This window comes from Lissotriton vulgaris, chromosome 2_1, assembly GCF_964263255.1.
Source record: "Lissotriton vulgaris chromosome 2_1, aLisVul1.2, whole genome shotgun sequence".
Lineage (NCBI taxonomy): Eukaryota > Metazoa > Chordata > Amphibia > Caudata > Salamandridae > Lissotriton > Lissotriton vulgaris.
In genome coordinates this window covers 19,245,255-19,268,612 of record NC_141687.1, presented here as the reverse complement: position 1 = coordinate 19,268,612, position 23,358 = coordinate 19,245,255, and positions in this window count along the sequence as shown.

Here is a 23,358-nt window from a genome sequence, read left to right as displayed (position 1 = left end):
CCGGACCCCAGGGACCCAGAGGCCGTCATCAGCCAGTCACACTAGCCGGAACCCAGGGACCCAGAGGCCGCCATCAGGCAGTCGCACTGGCCGGACCTCAGGCCGCCATCAGCCAGTCACACTGACCGGACTCCAGGGGCCCAGAGGCCGTTATCAGCCAGTCACACTGGCCAGACCACAGGGGCCCAGAGGCCGCCATCAGCCAGTCACACTGGCCGGACCCCAGGGGCCCAAAGGCCGCCATCAGCCAGTCACACTGGCCGGGCCCCAGGGGCCCAGAGGCCGCCATCAGCCAGTCACACTGGCTGGACCCCAGGGGCCCAGAGGCCGCCATCAGCCAGTCACACTTGCCGGACTCCAGGGGCCCAGAGGCCGCCATCAGCCAATCACACTGTTCGGACCCCAGGGGCCCAGAGTCCGCCATCAGCCAGTCACACTGGCCGGACTCCAGGGGCCCAGAGGCTGCCATCAGGCAGTCACAGTGGCTGGACCCCAGGGGCCCAGAGGCCGCCATCAGCCAGTCACACTGGCCGGACTCCAGGGGCCCAGAGGCCGCCATCAGCCAGTCACACTGGCCGGACCACAGGGGCCCAGAGGCCGCCATTAGCCAGTCACACTGGCCGGACTCCAGGGGCCCAGAGGCTGCAATCAGGCAGTCACACTGGCCGGACTCCAGGGGCCCAGAGGCCGCCATCAGCCAGTCACACTGGCCGGATTCCAGGGGCCCAGAGGCTGCAATCAGGCAGTCACAGTGGCCGGACCCCAGGGGCCCAGAGGCCGCCATCAGGCAGTCACACTGGCCGGACCCCAGAGGCCGCCATCAGGCAGTCACACTAGCCGGACTCCAGGGTCCCAGAGGCCGCCATCAGCCAGTCACACTGGCCGGACCCCAGGGGCCCAGAGGCCGCCATCAGGCAGTCACACTGTCCGGACCCCAGAGGCCGCCATCAGGCAGTCACACTGGCCGGACTCCAGGGTCCCAGAGGCCGCCATCAGCCAGTCACACTGGCCGGACCCCAGGGGCCCAGAGGCCGCCATCAGGCAGTCACACTGGCCGGACCCCAGAGGCCGCCATCAGGCAGTCACACTGGCCGGACTCCAGGGTCCCAGAGGCCGCCATCAGCCAGTCACACTGGCCGGACCCCAGGGGCCCAGAGGCCGCCATCAGCCAGTCACACTTGCCGGACTCCAGGGGCCCAGAAGCCGCCATCAGCCAATCACACTGGCCGGACCCCAGGGGCCCAGAGTCCGCCATCAGCCAGTCACACTGGCCGGACCCCAGGGGCCCAGAGGCTGCCATCAGGCAGTCACACTGGCCGGATTCCAGGGGCCCAGAGTACGCCATCAGCCAGTCACACTGGCCGGACTCCAGGGGCCCAGAGGCCGCCATCAGCCAGTCACACTGGCCGGACCCCAGGGGCCCAGAGGCCGCCATCAGCCAGTAACACTGGCCGGACCTCAGGGGCCCCGAGGCCGCCATCAGGCAGTCACACTGGCCGGACTCCAGGGGCCCAGAGGCCGCCATCAGCCAGTCACACTGGCCGGACCCCAGGGGCCCAGACGCCACCAACAGCCAGTCACACTGGCCGGACTCCAGGGGCCCAGAGGCCGCCATCAGCCAGTCACACTGGCCGGACCCCAGGGGCCCAGAGGTCGTCATCAGCCAGTCACACTGGCCGGACCCCAGGGGCCCAGAGGCTGTCATCAGGCAGTCACACTGGCCAGACCCCAGGGGCCTAGAGGCTGCCATCAGGCAGTCACACTGGCCGGATTCCAGGGGCCCAGAGGCCACCATCAGCCAGTCACACTGGCCGGACTCCAGGGGCCCAGAGGCCGCCATCAGCCAGTCACACTGGCCGGACCCCCGGGGCCCAGAGGCCGCCATCAGGCAGTCACACTGGCCGGCTCCAGGGGCCCAGAGGCCGCCATCAGGCAGTCACACTGGCCAGACCCCAGGGGCCCAGAGGCCGCCATCAGACAGTCACACTGGCCGGACCCCAGGGGCCCAGAGGCCGCCATCAGCCAGGCACACTGGCCGGACTCCAGGGCCCAGAGGCCACCATCAGGCAGTCACACTGGTCGGACCCCAGGGGCCCAGAGGCCGCCAACAGGTAGTCACAATGGCCGGACTCCAGGGGCCCAGAGGCCGCCATCAGGCAGTCACACTGGCCGGACCCCAGGGCCCCAGAGGCCGCCATCAGCCAGTCACACTGGCCGGACCCCAGGGGCCCAGAGGCCGCCATCAGCCAGTCACACTGGCCGGACCCCAGGGGCCCAGAGGCCGCCATCAGCCAGTCACACTGGCCGGACCCCAGGGACCCAGAGGCCGTCATCAGCCAGTCACACTAGCCGGAACCCAGGGACCCAGAGGCCGCCATCAGGCAGTCGCACTGGCCGGACCTCAGGCCGCCATCAGCCAGTCACACTGACCGGACTCCAGGGGCCCAGAGGCCGTTATCAGCCAGTCACACTGGCCAGACCACAGGGGCCCAGAGGCCGCCATCAGCCAGTCACACTGGCCGGACCCCAGGGGCCCAGAGGCCGCCATCAGCCAGTCACACTGGCCGGACCCCAGGGACCCAGAGGCCGCCATCGGCCAGTCACACTAGCCGGAACCCAGGGACCCAGAGGCCGCCATCAGGCAGTCGCACTGGCCGGACCCCAGGGGCCCAGAGTCCGCCATCAGCCAGTCACACTGGCCGGACTCCAGGGGCCCAGAGGCCACCATCAGCCAGTCACACTGGTCGGAACCCAGGGACCCAGAGGCCGCCATCAGGCAGTCACACTGGCCAGACCCCAGGCCGCCATCAGCCAGTCACACTGACCGGACTCCAGGGGCCCAGAGGCCGCCATCAGCCAGTCACACTGGCCGGACTCCAGGGCCCAGAGGCTGCCATCAGCCAGTAACACTGGCCGGTCTCCAGGGCCCAGAGGCCGCCATCAGCCAGTCACACTGGTCGGATCCCAGGGGCCCAGAGGCCGCCATCAGCCAGTCACACTGGCCGGACCCCAGGGGCCCAGAGGCCGCTATCAGCCAGTCACACTGGCCGGACCCCAGGGGCCCAGAGGCCGCCATCAGGCAGTCACACTGGCCGGACTCCAGGGGCCCAGAGGCCGCCATCAGCCAGTCACACTGGCCGGACTCCAGGGGCCCAGAGGCCGCCATCAGCCAGTCACACTAGCCGGACTCCAGGGGCCCAGAGGCCGCCATCAGGCAGTCACACTGGCCGGACTCCAGGGGCCCAGAGGCCGCCATCAGCCAGTCACACTGGCCGGACCTCAGGGGCCCAGAGGCCGCCATCAGACAGTCACACTGGCCAGACTCCAGGGGCCCAGAGGCCGCCATCAGCCAGTCACACTGGCCGGACCCCAGGGGCCCAGAGGCCGCCATCAGCCAGTAACACTGGCCGGACTCCAGGGCCCAGAGGCTGCCATCAGCCAGTAACACTGGCCGGTCTCCAGGGCCCAGAGGCCGCCATCAGCCAGTCACACTGGCCGGACCCCAGGGGCCCAGAGGCCGCCATCAGGCAGTCACACTGGCCGGACTCCAGGGGCCCAGAGGCCGCCATCAGGCAGTCACACTGGCCGGACTCCAGGGGCCCAGAGGCCGCCATCAGGCAGTCACACTGGCCGGACTCCAGGGGCCCAGAGGCCGCCATCAGGCAGTCACACTAGCCGGACTCCAGGGGCCCAGAGGCCGCCATCAGCCAGTCACACTGGCCGGACTCCAGGGGCCCAGAGGCCGCCATCAGGCAGTCACACTGGCCGGACTCCAGGGGCCCAGAGGCCTCCATCAGCCAGTCACACTGGCCGGACCCCAGGGGCCCAGAGGCCGCCATCAGGCAGTCACACTGGCCGGACTCCAGGGGCCCAGAGGCCGCCATCAGGCAGTCACACTGGCCGGACTCCAGGGGCCCAGAGGCCGCCATCAGGCAGTCACACTGGCCGGACCCCAGGGGCCGCCATCAGCCAGTCACACTGGCCGGACCCCAGGGGCCCAGAGGCCGCCATCAGGCAGTCACACTGGCCGGACCCCAGGGGCCCAGAGGCCGCCATCAGCCAGTCACTCTGGCCTGGCTCCAGGTATCTTGAAAGGAGAGTTGTTTGCCTTCAGTTCCCACAGCTTTTTTTTTAGAAACAGTGGGTTCTCTTGGCTCTTGAATGTTTACATTTCTCTTTGTTTATTGTTCCTATTATGGTTTTCAGGCAAACGGTTTCATCTTTTTTTTGCTGTTTACTTACAGGAGGAGGTTTAGAGACCTATCGATGTGAAATGTTTTTTTTAACCAGCGAAGTTTGATGTAGTTCTCGATTTTCACCCTCAGGGAAGTTAGTGGGTTTAACTTTACAAAGTGTGTCTGCACGTGACATCATTTCACTTTACCAAACTGTGCTCAGTGAGCAGAATCATCCCTGCAAACTTACCTTTCTTTGATTCAACTGGTTAATGCACGGCAAATCACCCAAAGAACAGCCTTTTCTGCACAGTAGGTTTGCTGTTGAACCCTTCACATATATATGCGACTAGTTGTTACAAAGATTGCAATTTTTTGCAGAAAACGTAAATCAAAAAGCTTTGCAAAAAATGCAAGATCTCAATAGAACTTGTTACCAAAAAAACCCTTGCACACACCGGTGTCACGCGCTCCCATGGGTCCAGGTGCAGCCATGACGGTTGCAGTTGGCGGAACTGCGCGCTTTTCTTTCAACCAACCGACTTCTGTGCACCACCCAGGGCAGCCATCTTGAAGGGGGGTCCTGGTTTCCTCTCCCACCACAGCGCCAGCTCTTCTGCGCTGTTCACGCCTTCAGGACAGCCCACAATAGCTATCATTCGGCTTTTTGTTACTTTTAGGTTCTGCTTTCAACTTTAGATTGAATCTTTAGATTGACACAGTGACCTGGAATTTGAACAACCTCCCCCTAGGTCTGCCTACTGCCTGAAGTTATTTTCCACAGGTTTTGGGGGCAGAATTCTGCTCTTTGACGCGGTCCCTAATGGATTCACCTCTTCTGAGTAGGTGTTCATTCCCAGGACATGATTTAGGGAAAAGACTGATTTTAACAGATTGGAGGGCCCCATTCACAAAACTAACTTACGTCAAAGTCCTAAACTTACTACTTTTGGTATTCACAGAAGTTAGAATTTTGAATTAAGACAGACTTAAGACAGACTTAAGACAAAATCCTAACTTAAGTCTGTCTTAAGTTTGTCTTAAGACAAACCTAATACAAAATCCTAACTCCTGTGAATACCAAAAGTAGTAAATTTAGGATTTTGTCTTAAGTTAAGCTGGAGTCTACCCTCCAGAGTCTCAGCTCCAATTCTTGATAGCCCATATCCCCATGGTTATAAGCGGGGAAGCCACCAAAAGCAGCATTTTTAGGTCTCGCCTACAAGACAACGCAAGCTGTCTGTTGGCAAAAAGACATACTGGACACTTAGGGCCCGATTCACAGAACTAACTTAATACAAAATCCTAAACTTACTACTTTTGGTATTCACAGAAGTTAGGATTTTGTCTTAAGACAGACTTAAGACAAAATCCTAACTTAAGTCTGTCTTAAATTTGTCTTAAGACAAAATCCTAACTTCTGTAAATACCAAAAGTAGTAAGTTTAGGACTTTGACTTAAGTAAGTTCTGTGATTCGGGCCCCATGTTCTTAAGAAGTTTCAAGTTCAGCTGGAGTCTACCCTCCAGAGTCTCAGCTCCAATTCTGGATAGCCCATATCACCATGGTTATAAGCGGGGAACCCACCAAAAGCTGCATTTTTAGGTCTCGCCTACAAGACAATGCAAGCTGTCTGTTGGCAAAAAGACATACTGGACACTTAGGGCCCGATTCACAGAACTAACTTAATACAAAATCCTAAACTTACTACCATTTTGGTATTCACAGAAGGCACTTACTCATTTTGGTATTCACAGAAGTTAGGAGTCCTAACTTTACTACTCCTAAACTGAGAAAAATCCTAACTTTAAGACTTTCGGTATTCACAGAAGGCATTTAGGAGTCCTAAAGTTAGGACTCCTAACTTTTGTGAATACCAAAATAGTAGTAATTTGGGGATTTGGTCTTAAGTTAGTTCTGTGAATCGGGCCCTTATATCAGGTTGAGACCCTGCCCACAGCGTACCATTGGTTGTCCCTATTATCACCCCGATTTTCTTCCTGTTTATTGATCTGCCTATGGAGGCTTTATTTTCTCTTGTGTTTGTCCCTCACCCAGACCGCAGAGCAATATTTGTGTTCTTCCACTCTTCACTTTTGAAGCACTATTTTTCTAGGCTTGGCCTAAAGACAGCTTATGCTGTATTGCCAACCACGTTTCTCAAAAAAATGTCATTTAAAAATTGGTCTGTTGACATGTCACTGAATTTATGTTCCCTCCCACCCCAGCAGAAGGGATAGATCAACAGACCTGCCTACTCCAACCACTGGATGCCTTCACGAGTGACTGCATTTTACCCTTGCACATGTACACATACACCTAAAAAATAGTTCCACCAAAACAGAAAATGTTACGCACTTGCACTTCTCAATGATTGATAGTCTGTTAGAAATTGTACTCACCCAGCCAGGCAGAACCACCACACAAGTCAGGGTAAGCTAGATACACACCTAAGATAACCCGCGCTCACCCTCTGGTAGCCTGGCACAGAGCAGTCAGGCTTATCTAAAGAGGCAATGTATAAAGTATTTGTGCAACGCACGCTGTAACACAATAAAATCATCACAAAAAGACTCCACACAGGCTTATAAAAATAGGTTGGTGTATTATAAACAAAACAAGACTAAAACGCAAAAATGCAATGTGTACTTCTCAAGTTATAACATGAAATACTCACGGTAATTACAGTGCTAATCAACACACGTTTTACAGTCATTAAGGTAAACCCTGTGCTAGTAGCACGTACAATCTTGTGGTTACTGAAAAGTATTACTTCCTCGCCGCGGCAGGGCAGAGAAGTGTGCACAATGGCACCAGAGGGTCCTTGTTTTAGAGGCCCCTCGGGACCAGTGAAATTTAACAAAAGGCGAACAAACCACAAACGTGCGGGTTGGTGACTGGAACCTCAAGAGTCTGACTCCTCAGTATGAATGAAACCCGACTTATATTGCGCTACTTAGCCCATAGGGCGTCAAGGCGCCTTACAGTACAGTACCTTTCAATCTAGTTTCCTGCAGGCCCCGTCAGCAGGGCTCACGTCGTTGGCTCATCTGGGCACAACAATGCGCGCATTGACAGCTAACAAACCTCGCACCCTTGGACACACCCCTGGTCACCCAGGCAAAGGGTCACAGTAGAGCCATGCTGGAAGGGGACACAGGTGCTGGGAGTGCAGTGGTGACTTAGATTGGCACAAGCACAGCCAGAATGACTTGAGCCTTGCTGACAACCCTGCTTGTAGAAAGTGGAGCGCAGAGTCCGCTACAAAGGGGAAGCGCTGGTATTTGTGCTTAGATCAAGGCAGCGATCGACACACAAGCTGATCCATGTAAAAACCCACTTGCCGGACTCACCAGTTATGAAGTCCCTCTGCAGTGAGTTCTCTGAGGATCCTGAGACCACCTGAACGGGGCAAGCCCTTGGAGACGACTTGTAGTTCAGCACAAAGGTAAAAGGCTGGAGCAGCAAGGCAGGTCGCAAAGTGGCGGTGTCTCCTGCAGCTCCGCAAGTAGCAGGCCAACATAGCAGAGCAGTTGGCATAGTGGCAGTCAAGTCCTTCTGGCAATGGGTAGATGTAGAGCAGCAGTGCCTGGTTGTATGTCCAACAAAGTGTCTACTTTGAGGGGCTCAGAGACCCAGTACTTATACCCAAAAGTGCCTTTGATGGTTCCCCTTTTAGCCCAATTCTGTCTGCCAGCCTTAGCAGGGGAGGGGGGAGGGGTAAGCAGGCCTTTGTGTGTGGTGACATGATACTACCTTTTCACCTCCCCTCCCTCTTGCCCAGGAAGACCCATCAGTATGCAGATGCAGTTGAGTGTTCTGTGTTGTGACTGTCTAGAGGTGGGAATGCACAAATGTAGCTGTCACTCAGGCGTGTATTGGAGACAGGCTGTATGGCACACAAAGCAGTAAGTGGCATTTCTAAAATAGTAAAGTTAAATCCAACCTCAGCAGTCAGTAGGATTTATCATTACCATTCCCAATGTATGAAACATATAAAAGCCACTGCTCGCTGATCAGGAATTACAGCTTTAAAATGCATTAAGGAATTCCCAATGCTAACCTATGAGAGGAGAAGCCTCCACAATAGTGAAAAACTAAATAGGCTGTTTGTCACAACCGGGACATGTAAAACAAAGGCATATCAATCAATCAATCAGGAGTTTGTTAAAGCGCAACTACTCACCCGTAAGGGTCTCAAGGCGCTAGGGGTGGGGGGGGAAGGGGTGCAGGTTCCATTCCATCAAGGAGGGGGTCTGTCGAAGAGCCAGGTTTTGAGGTTTCTTGCAAAGATGGGGAGCGATGTTGTCTGTTTGAGGTGGAGCGGAAGGGCGTTCCATGCTTTGGCCGCGAGGAAGGAAAAGGAGCAGCCTCCCGATCTGGTCTTTCTGGTGCGAGGGACCACGGCGTAGGAAAGCTGGGCTGATCGTAGGGTCCATTGGGGTGCGTGGAATTTGAGTCGGCTGTTCAGGTATGCTGGTCCGGTGCCGTGGAGGGCCTTGTGTGCGTGGGTGAGCATCTTAAAGGTGATTCTCGCCTCGACGGGGAGCCAGTGGAGTGTGCGCAGGTGCTGGGAGATGTGGCAGTGTTTTGGCAGGTTGAGGACCAGTCTTGCGGCGGCGTTCTGGATGTTCTGTAGCTTGCGGATGAGGTTTTTGTTTATTCCGGCGTAGAGTGCGTTGCCGTAGTCGAGTCTGCTGGTGACCAGGGCGTGAGTGACTGTCTTTCGGTGTTCGAGGGGGATCCATTTGAAGGTCTTACGAAGGAGGCGGAGGGTGTGGAAGCAGGAAGATGAGACAGAGTTGATCTGGCGGTCCATTTTGAGCTCAGAGTCCAGGATGATTCCCAGGTTGCGTGCGTGGTCTGTGGGGGTTGGCGGGTTTCCGAGGGCGGTGGGCTACCAGGTGTCGCTCCAGGCGTCGGGGTTTGGGCCCATGATGAGTACTTCTGTTTTGTTGGTGTTTAGTTGTAGGCAGCTGTTTTTCATCCATTTGGCGACGGCTTCCATGCCTTCTCGAAAGTTGCGTCTGGCGGTGTTGGGCTCGTTGGATAGGGAGAGGATGAGCTGGGTATTGTCTGCGTATGACACAATGTTCAGTCCGTAGGTTCTGACGATGGGAGCAAGTGGAGCCATGTAGACGTTGAAGAGTGTCGGGCTGAGGGAGGAGCCCTGCGGGACTCCGCAGGTGGTAGGTGTGGGGTCCGAGAGGAAAGGGGGGAGTCTGACCCGCAGCGTCCTGCCGGAGAGGAAGGAGCAGATCCAGTCGAGGGCCTTGTCCTGGATTCCTGCATCATAGAGTCTGCGTATTAGGGTGCTGTGGGAGACCGTGTCGAACGCCGCTGCTAGGTCGAGGAGGATGAGGGCTACTGTTTCTCCTTTGTCCAGTAAGGTGCGGATGTCGTCTGTTGCGGCAAGGAGGGCGGTTTCCGTACTGTGGTTTTTTCTGAAGCCGGATTGGGAGGAGTCGAGGATGTTGTGTTCTTCAATGAATGTGGCGAGTTGGCTGTTGATGGCTTTCTCGATGACTTTCGCTAGGAACGGGAGCAGGGAGATGGGTCTGTAGTTTTTGAGGTCGGTGGGGTCCGCTGAGGGTTTCTTTAGGAGGGGGTTGACCTCTGCGTGTTTCCAGTCGTCGGGGAACGAGGCGGTCACCAGAGAGCGGTTGATGGTTTGGCGGAGCATGGGTGCGATGGTGTTGGCGGCTCTGTTGAAGATGTGGTGGGGGCAGGGGTCCGTGGGGGACCCTGAGTGGATTGACTTCATTGTCTTCAGTGTGTCTTCGGTGGTGAGGGCTGTCCAGTCATCAATCGCTGGTTTCCGGGTGTCGGGGGTGGTTGGTGAGGGTTCAGGGTGTTGGTTGTCTTCGTCGAAGTTGTCGTAGATGCTCTTGATTTTGTGGTGGAAAAAGATGCTGAGTTTGTCGCAGAGGTCTTGTGAGGGAGGGATGTCGGTAGACTCGCTGGTGGGTTGGGCGAACTCCTTGATGATGCTGAAGAGTTCCTTGCTGTTGTGTGCGTGGGTGGAGATTCTGTCTTCAATCGCTTTTTTCCTCGTTTCTCCGATGAGTTGATGGTGGGCGTTGGTGGCGGCTCTGAAGTTGTTGTGGGCTTCTGTGGATTTGGTGTTTCTCCAGGCCTCTTCGAGGCACCGGCATGTGTGCCTGGACTCCCGAAGTTCGGTGGTAAACCATCTGGCTTTCTTGGCACGGGTATTGTTGTTTTTCTTGAGAGGGGCTATGGTGTTGGTGCTGTCCGAGATCCATCTATGCAGGGTTCGGGCTGCGGTGTTGGGGTTGTCGTTTTCCGCGATGGTTGGGGTGGAGTTGTTGAGTGAGGAGGTGAGCTGGTCATCGGTGATTTTGGTCCAGTTTCTTTGTGGAAGCAGGTGCTGGTGTCTGTGGATGGTGGGTGTTCTGAAGGTGAAGTGGACGCAACGATGGTCGGTCCATGGGAGTTCGGTGGTGTGGCTGAAGGTGATGGAATTTCCTGTAGTGAAGAGGGGGTCGAGGGTGTGTCCTGCTGAGTGCGTGGGCTCGGTCACGATCTGGCGGAGTCCAATGTTGTGGAGGTTGTCCAGGAGGCATGTGGTGTTGGGGTCCAGTTAATTGTCAAGGTGGAAGTTGAGGTCTCCCAGCAGGGTGTAGTTGGTGGATGCGATGGCCTGCGGGGAGATAATGTCCTTGATGGAGTTGGCGAAGGGTCTGCGGGGTCCAGGGGGTCGGTAGATGAGGGTTCCTCGGAGGGTGGCGGTGGAGCTGGCCAGTATCTTGAAGTGAAGGTGTTCCATCAGTTTTGTGGACTCGTCTGGGAGTGTGCTCAGGCGGAGGCTGGATTTGTGGACGATGGCGATTCCTCCTCCTGGGTGGGTGGGGCGGTCCTTCCTGGAGATCTTGTATCCTTGGGGGATGGCGATGGCGATGTCCAGTCCCGAGGTGATGTTGGTCCAGGTTTCGGTGAAGAATGCTACGTCTGGGGTGGTGCTGTCGAGGAGGTCCCAGATTTCTGTGGCGTGTTTGTGGAGGGATCGGACGTTGAGGAGGATGCATTGCAGGGTCTTCGGTTCGGTTGTGTTCTTGTGGGCAGATTGTGCTGGATCCGTGTTCTTGGAAGTGCTGCAGGTGTGCCGGCAGCGGTGACAGCTGAAGGGTCCATGGGTGTCGGCTGGTGATGCTAGCTTGCAGTTGTTGTTGCAGCCTGGGTTGAGTGCGTGGAGTGCTGCTGGGTCGTAGCGTTGGCGGGGCGGAGCTCCAGGGTTCCTGGTGCTGGTCGCGGACGGTTCGCAGACGGGCGCAGACGTGCTTGCCTTTGACGTGCCTTCGGCCGCCATTAAGTAGGGCTCGGGGAGGGCTGGACAGCTGGGAGGCGGGAGCGGGGAGGGGAGCTGGATTGGGCCGGTCGCGCTGGGGGGGGGGGGAGGGGCCGCGGGGGCAGCAGCGGCGGCGGGGAAAGGTAAAGGGAGGAAAGAAGGGATAAAGAAAAAAGGGAAAATACGCAGAAATAAGCCACAAAAGAGCAGAAATGCAGAAAAGAGCAGAAAGGTGAAAGATGGAAAGGGTAGAAAAATGAGTGAAAACGAGTGAAGGAGCAGAGGGAGAGAAAGGGGAAATGGGCGGAAATAAGGCACAAAAGAGCAGAGGTGCAGAAAGGTGAAATATAGAAAGGGGAGAAAAACGAGGGAAGGAGCAGAGGGAGAGAAAGGAGACAGCGCTCTACTGGACCAAAAGGGATGAGGCGCAGGGAAACCTGCGGTGGTGGAGGGCCTCGATCACTAACACTCAAGAGTGCAGGGGCAGGGGCACCTCACTTAATGGTGGAGCTGCGAGGGTGGGAGAGCTATTTCACTGACAATGAGTCAGTGGTCTTGCTCCTATCTACTACCTTTTACCTACATAGCACCCTGCCCATAGGGCTACCTAGGACCTACCTGAGGGGTGACCTACCTGTAATGAAAGGGGAGTTTAGGGCTTGAAAGTTATGTTTAAATGCCAAGTCGAAGTGGAAGTAAACTGTGCACACAGGCACTGCAGTGACAGGGTTGAAAGGCTATTTGTGTGGGTGGCACAATCGGTGCTGCAGAAAGTAGTAGCATTTAAGTTACAGGACCTGGGTACAGGGGATAACACTTTACAAGGGACTTACAAGCAAATTAAATATACCAATCAGATGTACACAAATCACAAACATGTTTCGCGAAAAAATACATGCACTTTAGCACTGATCAGCAGAGGTAAAGTGCTCAGAGTCCCAAGGCCAACAAAAAGATACAGTAAAATGTTAAGGGGAGGGGGGGGGGGCCCTAAGGCTGGCAGGTCTAACCTGCCCCACGCATAGAAGGGTTACATTGACTACTTTCATAACTCTCAAGACATTTATTCTACGTACAATGTTCATTCCTCACTATTAACAAACCTTGGTATATTTATTTATCCTAGTGAAAATGAGTTCAAGTCGCTAGAGTAGCTGAAGAGTATATGCAGCTTTTTATGCTGCATCCACCACAGGTTTGTGATTGGCATTTCAACCACTTGAGAGGGTAACTACTTGTGGAGCCACAACACCCCTACTCCAATGCTGTACCAGCACTCTCAGTATGCAGAAAACATGCCCACAACTCAAGGGCCGAGCTTACAACCCCCAAAATTAAACAGCCAAAAATAAGCCATCTAAATGCACTTGTACTTACCAGTGAATAAAAGTTCCTATCAATACTAGGGTGTTATCACAAATCCCCCAAAAATAAGAAATGTATTGAAATCTGTAATTTTGATTGGTTATTAGGAACCAGCAAATAACCTATGCTCTGGAAAAGAAGCACCATTTATAAATTTAGCAAAAGTGTGTATACAACTTTCTTTACTTCAAGCCACACCCTCCAGCTTGGAGGTCATTTGAAGCAGATGCATCTGACTAGAGCTGGCCCTCTGTTAACAAGGGGCAGTGCACCCTCATATGAGGATGCCAATGCTTCTGTATTTTGCTTCTGAAGAGACACCTAGTAATATCTAGTGGGAATGCAGCTTCATATAAGAATGTCAATCCTTCGGCATTTATATTGTGAGAACACCTGGGGGGTCATTAGGATAGCGGGCAGACTTAGTCCGCCCACCATCCTATCGGGACCGCCCACCATAAGGGCAGGGGTCCCGTGGGGGATATTAGGATGTGCCAGCCACTGTGGCGGGCGCATCCTGCATTGTTAGCATTAAGGTGGGCGGTGCTCTCAACACCGCCCGCCACAATGCTAACAATACACAAATGCATTTGCATTAACAAAGCAGCAGGCACCGCGCGGTGCCTGCCGCTTTGTTAATGCAAATGCAGGAGAGAACCACAGGTACCCCCGGTGTGCACCCCCCACCTCGCCTTCACTCTGGGGGCCCACAGGGGGCACCCCAGAATGAAGACTGCATGCCTTTCCGTGGCAGCATCACCGCCCCGGAAAGGCGTCTAACTAGGCCCATGGTAATATGGCATATTAAACCTTTTCCGCCCCGGCCGCAAGGCGACCAGGGCGGAAAAGCGGCAGACGAGTGCACATGGGCATCGGCTCCATCCTTAGATTGTTTTTCTCCATGATGGGAAATGATGGAGTTGGTAGAAAGAAGGAAAGGATGTCCATGTGTGTGTATCTAATTAAGATAGAACTGGAACAGATACAGGTCCCGGGGAGGTGGGAGGGCGTGTAGAAATCTGCAGCTCTACATGCCAAGAGCAGATGCATACTGGTAAGTAGCATTTTCCGTTCGAGGCATACGAGCTGCAGATCTCACACTGAGCATCGATTATACAGCAGTGTCTCCCCTAGCGGTGGTCACCTGTATCCCTTGCAGTAGTTTGAAAGAGAGTTTTGAGGACAGCTTGGCCTACTGCAGCTTGCTGCTCGGCTTGTACATCAACACAATAGTGTTTAGTGAAGGTGTGTGTTGTAGACCATGTTGCCGCCTTGCAGATGTCTTCTAGGGAATGTTCCCTAAGAAAGCCATGGAGGCTCCTAGTTTGCGTGTGGAGTGCGCTCTAGGAGGAACTGTTAATGTTCGTTTTGCCTTGTGATAGCATATTTGTATACATTTTACAATCCACCTTGAAATTCCTGCTTTAGAGGTGGGGTTGCCTTTATGTGGTGAAGCGAAAGCTACAAATAGTCGCTTTGTTTTGCGAAAGGATTTCTTCCTATCGATGTAATAGAGAAGAGCTCTTTTGACATCTAGTGTGTGTAGAGCTCTCTCAGCTACAGAGACTGGGGTTTAAAAAAACACTGGTAACTCTACCGATTGGTTTAGATGAAAATGAGTAAATATTTTAGGAAGAATTTTAGGATTCGTCCTTAGAACCACTTTGTTATGGTGGTATTATAATAATGGTTCCTCTTACAGTGAAAGCTTGAATCTCACTAACTCTTCGAAGAGAGGTAATAGCAACGAGGAAAGCTGATTTCCATGTGAGAAATTGCAGTTCACATTTGTGTAGAGGATCAAAAGGGGGTCCCATGAGCCTGGTAAGAACAATGTTTAGGTTCCACGCTGGAGAGGGTGGTAACCTAGGAGGAATAATTCTTTTTAGTCCTTCCATAAAAGCTTTTATTGCTGGTACTCTAAACAACAACATATGTTGTCTGTTTTGTAGGTATGCCACAATGGCTGCAAGATGTAAGCGTATAGATGAGTAAGCTGTAAATGGAGAAGGTAACAGATAATATTTTGGATGGAAGCATCCAGTGGATCAATGTGATTATTGTTGCAGTAAATGGCAAATCTCTTCCATTTAGCAGCATAACTGGCTGATAGCGGCCTCTGGGCCCCTGGGGTCCTTCTAGTGTGACTGCCTGATGGCAGCCTCTGGGCCCCTGGGGTCTGGCCAGTGTGACTGGCTGATGGCGGCCTCTGGGCCCCTGGAGTCCGGCCAGTGTGACTGGCTGATGGCGGCCTCTGGGCCCCTGGAGTCCGGCCAGTGTGACTGGCTGATGGCGGCCTCTGGGCCCCTGGAATCCGGCCAGTGTGACTGCCTGATGGCAGCCTCTGGGCCCCTGGGGTCCGGCCTGTGTGACTGGCTGATGGCGGCCTCTGGGCCCCTGGGGTCCTGCCAGTGTGACTGGCTGATGGCGGCCTCTGGGCCCCTGGGGTCCTTCTAGTGTGACCCAATTTTATCTTCAGTAGGAGATGGTTTGGATGGATATTGTTGGACTTGGCCCTTTTGGCAGGTTCACGCCTGAACTTTTTGCTTTTAATTGTGACCTGGTGTTAGTGTTTTTTGGCTTCTGCGAACTTTCACTGTGTCCCAGTGTAAAGTACGTACGCACTCTGAGTGCGTGTGGTGAGGTTGGCCTGCCCTTCCATACGAATGCATGGGGAATGTATGTGTCCATGTTAGTTCCTGATGTGTAGGGAGTGCAGAGTTGTGTTTGGTATGTATGGACTCGTGTGATTAAATGCTGCGCGATGATGTGGGCGGCGTAATTGTGTCTAGAGTCAAAGTGCCACTTCTAGAAGTTGGCATGTCTGTGTAATTTATGTGAATTGGCTGTCTGGTTTGTGATTGGTTGGAGCTGGCTGGTGAGCCTGGCTCCAGGAGTCAGGATGGGTCTGCCCCGGTGGTGAGTGGAGAGATCTGCATGATTGATGTGAGGGAGGAGTGCACCTGGGACCTGAATAGGGATGGGCTTTCCCCCACACAATGCTGGCTCTGCCCCCTGTGGTGCGACTGATGACCCTAGCCTGGCCAGTGAATGGTGAGAGGGGCTGAGCACAACAGAGTGCTCCAAAACCAGCTGCAACTGGTTTTCCCCCCACCCTGCAGACACAGACAAAGGAAATGAGTGGATAAAAAGGGGCTGTGACTCCTTGGAAATGGTTCTCTTGCTGATCCTAACTTGGAGGGGGCCTGTTGCTGCTGGGCGCCAGGAGGACCGCCACTGGGGACTGCCTCCATGCCTGGAGGGCCATGTGAGCTGGCCCCTGGGCCCAGCCTTGCCCCCCCCCTTGCCTTCCTAAAAACACTTTTGCTGGACTTTGGGGACATTAGCACTGGATTTGTCCCCCTAGCGCTTGGGAGCGCTTCCTTTTCACTTTAGCAGGAGCCCACCCTGCTTTATCAGCCAGTTAAGAGGGAGCCTACCCCTCGTGTTGCCCCGTGTTGCAGCCCGCTGCCAGAGGAAGCCCGTGAAACACAGAGGGCCGCCGCGCTGCCTGCAGCGACCCAGAAGTGGTTGCAGGGAAACAGGAAGCCGCCGGGAGCCCACCCGTGCTCCTGTAAACACGAGGAAAGACGAAGCCTGAAGCCACCGGGAGCAGACCCGCCCTCCGGCGCCCAAGGGCGAGGTGTGCAGTTCGTGACACCAGCGGAGCTGTGCCGGTGTCCTGGGAAGCGCCGCCCTAAGAGACCCCAGGCGGGAGCCTACTCTGCGCTGGGAGCGAGGAAGACAACGGAGAGCCTCGCAGCCCAGGAGAAAAGCCGCCGGAAGAGGAGCCCCGCCACAGGTCACGGTGAGTGGGGCCCCAGTTTTCAATTGTGAAGAGGAGGGCGTCGGGGAACATTGCTGGTGCCCGCCCCTCCCCTCCTGCGGGTGCTGTCGTCGCATTGGGCCCCCTTGTATTGGTGAGAGTCCCAGAGCGGGACTCCGACGTTGGGGGCACATGATTTCAGGGGTCCTTCGAATAGGGCCCCCACAGTGAGCATCTGCAACTTTCCTTTGGGGCATTTTTCTGTGTTAGAGCGGCCCCGGAGGCAGCGGGCCGCTCCCACTGTGTCCCGCAGTCCTTGCTGTTCTAGAGCCCACGAGGCTCCACGGGGGCATTTGTTTTAGAGCCCACGAGGCTCCAACGTTGATTTGTGGGCCCATTGTTTAACCGGACAAAGTTGTATTCCGAGTCCCCAGAGCGGGACTCCAACGATTACCGGGGCATTTTGAAGGGTAGAGCGGGCCCGGTTGGCAGCGGGCCGCTCCCCCATGTGAGAAGTGGGCCTGGTATGTGATGTTCACTATTCTAGTGAACACCTTGCACCAGTCCAAATCGACCCTTATGGTGATTGGTTGTAAGTCAACCTTATAGACCAGCTATCCTATTGGTAGCATGGACAAAAGCAGTCTTAGGCTAAACTCAAGAGAGCATGTGAAGCCAGCTGATTTGCCATATGCAATTCCTTTAATACCAAATGAAAGGACACCACACAAGTTATATATTATGAAATATATGTATTTATTACTAGAATAATCCTCTGTACTCTTTATGAGGGCAGAAGCACAAGCGTTAAACAAAGAACTTCATATAACATACAAAAATTGCACAAATATGGATAGGCTCTGGTGGCCCCTAAAACCATATACTAAAATAGTGGTATATGAACCACGTCACGAACAATGGTAAGGCCTAGGGCCATGAGAATCGCTGGGGCTACACTGGACTAACAGAAGTTAGGACGGGGGAGGCCCACAGGATGCGGGTGCAGTGTCTATAGGCAAACTCGTGCACCAATAGAAGTCAATGGTGCGTAAAAGTTAGAAAGTTGCAGATTTGGAAGTCTTCCGACTGGACTAAAACTTAACCACTTAAAACTAGGACACTAGGGATGTAAATCTCTACAGGAGCACCGTAGTACTCTCGTTACCTCACCCACAGGAAGCGGGTGCATAGGTGTCAAAGTGCGTCGGGTTTCGTCGCTGAGTTCTATGGAGCCTTGGTGAAAAGATGCTGCAGGCGACTAGGAGAGAAGAGTCCGGTTGGATCCAAGGGTGGATCGAAGATGTAGAGTACCTGAAAGCAGAGGGGACAGAGTCTGAGTCACTAGCCAGTGACCAGGAAGGAACCGGAAAGGAACCAGGCGATGTCGGGTTGCGATCAGGTGATGTTGTGAAGCTTGTCTCCGCTGCCACGTGGACCAGGCCAAGTCGCAGTTGTGTAATTGCAGGAGCGTAGCCACCGGTGCAGAGTATACCACCTTTGGTTTGTACAACTCCTGTTGTCGCAGACTCTGTCTCTTCTTTGTCCCCTTGTTGCAGTCTTCATAGACCTGAGTGCTGGTGTCAAGGGTACCCCTTAAATCCTAGATGTAGGGGTGTGGGTGCAAGTGGCCAATAGGCTACTTTCCCCAGCAGCTAATCAGCAAGTAAGTGTGCCACCTTTAGTACCCAGAACCCTCTATTTTGCCACTTCTAAAAATGACAGAAAATTCCTTGGCCGTACCCACCCTAGAGGTGTGACTAGCTTTCTGGGGTTATATGCCCTCTTACTATTTTTCCCACATGCCAGTGTCCACATGTGCTTGGGGGGAGGGCAGCTTCCTCCTTTGGGAGTCAGCCTACTTGCATATCAGGGGCGGTGAATGCTTTGAAGCTCACCGACTTGATGTGCCACTTCACTAGCGATCCTGCTCAGGGAGGAGGTGTTACTTCTTCTTGGCCAGGTCTTTGTTGTCTCTGACTACTGGGAGTGTTCACACTGCCTGGCAGGATGTCAGATTCCAGTCTTGGCTGCAGCAAGTGCTGACTGCCAGCCAGAGCACAGGAAAGGCTGGGGCAACCAGGTGGGCAACCTCTAAAGTAGCCACCTAGGTGCATGCTACAGCCCCCTCAACAAGGGAATCAGGGGTGAGGAGGGACCTTGTTTGATGACCAACATGATCATATTCTGTGTACCATAATGGAGCTCGGAACCTTCTGTATGCACAGATGCCAGCCCATGTCATCCTCTGGACCGTTGACATTTATAGCAGTTCTTAATGAAAGGGCTGCCATAAAGACATGTAAACGTGCATTTATATGTTCACACCTTTAATATACTGCACCCAACCTCCAGAGATCAGGAGGCCTACACTAGTGGTGACTGACCTATGAAAGGTAGTGCTTTGTCCATGAGGCACATTGTGAGGGTAAAGTTGAGCTTGAGCAGTCTGCAATGGCAGGACTGCGGTCATCTGTTTACTTGGGTCATTGTGTGGCACAAATAGTGCTTCGGGCCCTGGTGACCTCTTTAACACCCATGCCCTGGATACCCTTGCTACCACTTTACTATCGACTTATAAGGAGGTAAAAGTCAATGCCAATCTGGAGTACAAATTTGCTACATTTTGTTTTATGGAGAGAGCGTTGGCACTGAAGGTCTGGGCATCGGAATTCAGTACATCGTCAGAGTCATACCCATCAGCATTGAGACAAAAAGTGCGGGTTACCATACAAAAAGTGCACCTTTTTACATACCCACCCGATGATGACGGGTGATGAACAAATAATCCATCCCCCTGGTAGTTCTCATAGTCTAAGTGGAAAAACCTGGAAAGAATATCTGCATCGGCATGATCGGTCTATGGTCTGTGTTCCACTGTAAAGTCCGTACCCTGTATGGAAATGGACCACCTCAATAATTTGGGTTATCTCCTCTCACCTGCATCAGCCATTTCAGAGGGCTGTGGTTGGTTTTACCTTTCATGTAGGGTCGCAGCTTCTTCAGGGACCAAGGCTAGCAAAGGCTTCCCTCTCAATGGAACTCCCAATGCTGCTCTCTAGGGAGGCGTCTCCTGCTGATATAGGGAGCTGGTTGATCCAGGCCCTCATCATTTGAATTTGACAACAGGGCCCCCTTCCCATGTTCAGTAGCTTCTGTTTGTACAATGAACGACTTTCCATAGTCGGTGCCTTCAGGACAGGTGCTCAGCACACAGCCTCTTTTACAGGGTCAAAGGCCTTTTGGCATCCTGTGGTCCAGGTGCTTCTTGGAGGTAAGCTCGGTGAGTTGGGCCACAATGGTCCCAAACCCCTCCACAGACCTCATGTGGTACCCAGTCAATCCAAGGAAGCCCCTGAATTAAGTCTGGGTTTTGGGCGCTTCCTAGTCCAGAATACTCTCAATCTTGAGTGGCAGAGGTTGTACTGTGCCTCCACCTACAATGCGGAACAAGTAGACTACAGAACTCTGCCATATCTGGCACTCCCTGGCTTTGATAGTTAGGCCTGCCTGCTGCTGAACCAGTAAAACGTCCTACAGGTGGACCAGGTGAAAATACCAGGGGGGACTAGATACAGCTATATCATCCAGATATGCTGCACTAAAGTTGTCCAGGCCAGAGAGTACTCTATTCACCAACCTCTGAAAAGTGGCAGGTACATTTTTCAGACTAAAAGCCATCCCCTTAAACTGAAAGTCACCTTCAGGGGTCGAAATTGCAGATCTGTCCCTTTCTCCATGGATGAGCCCAATTTGCCAGTACCCTGGGATTAAATCAAAAGTACTGAGCAACTTGGCAGCACCCAGCTTTTCAATATTCTCTTGGTATGGGATGTGCATCAGTTTTACTGACTTCATTCAACCCACTATAATCCACATAGAACTGCATCTCTGGTTTTCCACACTTGAGTGAGGTTTGGGAGCCAGTACCACTTGTCTGGCGCAGGGACTATCAGAAGGTGCTATCAGGCTTCACTCCAGCATCTTGCTTACTTCAGCCTTGATGCAACTTTTGACTTGGTCAGACCGTCTGTTTTATTCTTGACAGGGAGGCAGTCACCAGTATCCACATCATGGATACACCATGGTATCTGATCGGGGGGGGGGGGGGGGGGGGGGGAGCAAAGAAAAGAGCTCATCAAACTGATTCGGGACTTGCCTGCAGAGAAACTGCTGTTGGCTATTAAGGGAGCCTGACCAGACATACACTCTACTGGACCATCCTTTGGGTTAGTTGACATTAAGTCAGGAAGGGGCTCACTTTCCTGCTCTTGACCTCCCTCAGTAATCAGTATGGTTGTGTCAGCACTGTCCTGGTTTCCAATCATTTCCATGGATTACCCTGTGAGGGTGTTTAAGTCTACCAAGTATGCAACACCTTTTTTCTTCTCCAAAATGGGAAAGGGCCCAGTCTATTTGTCCTGCGGCCCTGGGAGTCACAGACTCCAATACAGATACCAACTGACCTGGTTGGTCCTAAACAAGTGCGGACTCCTGCTCATACCAATACTTGATAAGCTCCTGGTTGGACTCTAGCTGCTTGTTTTCACTCTTCTTGTACTCAGCCATGCATGAACATAGGCCAATTACATCTCTTGCTTGGCTTCTTTGAGAGGGCTTTCCCTCACTAGACTCAATGGCCCCTTACAGAATGGCTACACAGAATTACAAAGGTGCTAACACCAACCCTCTTCTGTGGAACCACTCTGTAGGCAAACAAGGTAGTAGGACATCCTTTGTCCTTCTGAATTTGTCAGAGAGGCCCATTATTATGCCATTCATGGTTTTGTTGAACCTTTCAAGTAATCAATTTTTCTGGGGTTGAAAGGGGGTGGTGAACCTGTAGCTCACACCACATTTATCACACATTGCTTATAGATATGTAGATATGAAATGTGTTTCTCTATCAGAGACCACCTCCTTAGGAATACCTATCCTGGCAAAAATACTAAGTAAGAAGCAGTTGCAGTATCGGTTGGAATTGCCTCTTGGTACCCATGGCATGGTCCACTAACAGAAACCTGTTCCCAGATGCAGCCAAAGGTCAAGAGGACCACCATTGGCAATCCCTACCCTCTCAAGGAGAGTGCCAACCACGGAAGTATAATGAAGGGGGTCTTTAGTTGTCCTACTGTCTTGCCACTGGCTTGACAGATGACACAGGAGTGAGAGAACTTCACTTTCTCCGACATCTGGGGCCAATAGAAATGGGTAACCAACCTGTCCTAGGTGTTGGTTCGTCCCATATGTCAGCAACGGGAATGTCATGAGCCAAGGTCAAAATGAACCCTGTACATTTGGGAGACCACCATTCTCCTGGCTGCCCCTGGTTTGAGGTCCCAAGCCTCAGTGTACAGAAGCTCATCTTCCCAGTAGACACTGTGGGCACCCTCCGCTTGCCTTGCAGCTTTTCGCCTTATGCCTTCAAGAGTAAGGTACAACTTTTGTCCTTTGCATAGATCCTCTCTGAAGAACACCCCTGCCCTCAGGAGTTCTGCTGGGTCAGGCCAGGCTGCTTCCCCTGAAATTCCCTCCTCAGCACCAGGGCATTTCCATTTAGACAACCCTCCCCCTGGTCTTGTTACTTCTTTGAGGCAGCCTTAGCAGGCCTCTTGACCTTTGTTGCTTTGGGAGGCCTGGTCCATAATTTCAGGATCCAAGTTCCAATGACATCCCTGTCGTGGTGCTTGTGCTCTTGACCACCCACTAAGGCTGCTCTCCAACTCTGCCCATGCAGCAGTCTCAAGATCATTTTCCAGACAAACGCCTCACTGGGATAGCAGGGGACACAACCATCTTATTTGGGCTGAAACCCCTCCCCACTCTAAGCTTACCAAGGCCAAATGAGGGAACTTAGTCTTATTGTCAGCATTGGTCACTAACACTAGGTATCATTTGGTCAGGAGAAACCAGTCTAGCAGCCACCATAGTGACACTGGAACCTGTACCTCCTCAGAGCCTCAAGTTCAGTCCCATTGATGATAGACCCTTGTCAGCCCTTCTACATTCTTGGAGGTAAGATAGCAAGGGCTTCAATATCCACCCCACCCAGGGAAACTAAATAAGCCTTAGTGTATCCTCTGGCCTCCCCAGAGTACACTTCTATCCCACTCTTATGCTAGTCAACTCTGGATTTCCACCACTGGGGGACTTTTGGAGCATGACAGATTTCCTTTCTTATGGCCTGGCTGGTGATAGTCAAAGCATGTTCCAGATGCCTTGGTAGGATCCCAACTCTTACCCTGTAACCCCTTATCCTTGGACTGGGAAGTGTCTTGGGGCCCACACTCCTGAGAAGAACTGTCAGGGCTTTAGAGAAATTTGTATCCTGGCTGTTGCTCACTTCCTGCCCCTGCTGGGAAGTCTGAGCACCCTTCTTGTGGTCCCTCCCACATGGGCCCTCATTGTCATCCTGGTTCTGACCAGTTTGTCTGCTATCCTCACCAGCACTCTGGGGAAAGACAACTTGGAATCCAACAGATGCTGATGCAATTTGTCTGTGGTACAGTTCTACAGAAAGTGTTCCTTCATAATCAATCTATATTGCCCATCGTAAGTCTCCACCTCGTTGCCTTTTATCCAACATTCAGTGCTTGGACTGAAGAGCCCAAAAAGACCACCCATGACCGTTTTTGACCTTTATGTGTGTCCCTAAACCTCTCCAAACCCTTTTAGGACTTTCTCCTTCGTATGCTTGTAGGACTCAAATCACTTCCTCCTTAACGGTTAGAAGTCCATCTCTGCCCTTCA